The sequence below is a fragment of the Neophocaena asiaeorientalis genome, unplaced genomic scaffold (genome assembly GCF_003031525.2).
Source record: "Neophocaena asiaeorientalis asiaeorientalis breed wild unplaced genomic scaffold, Neophocaena_asiaeorientalis_V1.1 scaffold79, whole genome shotgun sequence".
Lineage (NCBI taxonomy): Eukaryota > Metazoa > Chordata > Mammalia > Artiodactyla > Phocoenidae > Neophocaena > Neophocaena asiaeorientalis.
In genome coordinates this window covers 6,334,686-6,334,925 of record NW_020175402.1, presented here as the reverse complement: position 1 = coordinate 6,334,925, position 240 = coordinate 6,334,686, and positions in this window count along the sequence as shown.

Sequence of the window (240 nt, the reverse complement as noted above, 5' to 3'; positions counted from 1 at the left end):
CCCGGCTATCTCCGCGCCCCCTCCGCCCGCCTCGCCGCCCGCACCGGCCCGGCCCCCAGCTCCCGCCCGCTCTCCGAGCCCAGACCGCTCTGAGCCAGGAGCCGCTGCGGGCTCCTCGGACGCGCCCGCCGCGCGCACCACGTGGCCCGGAGGCGGCAGCCAGTCTGCGCCCGCTACCGGGGGCCGGGCATTGCACCACCAACTTGGAGTGGAGCCAGGGAAGCTACCCACTCTCTCCCT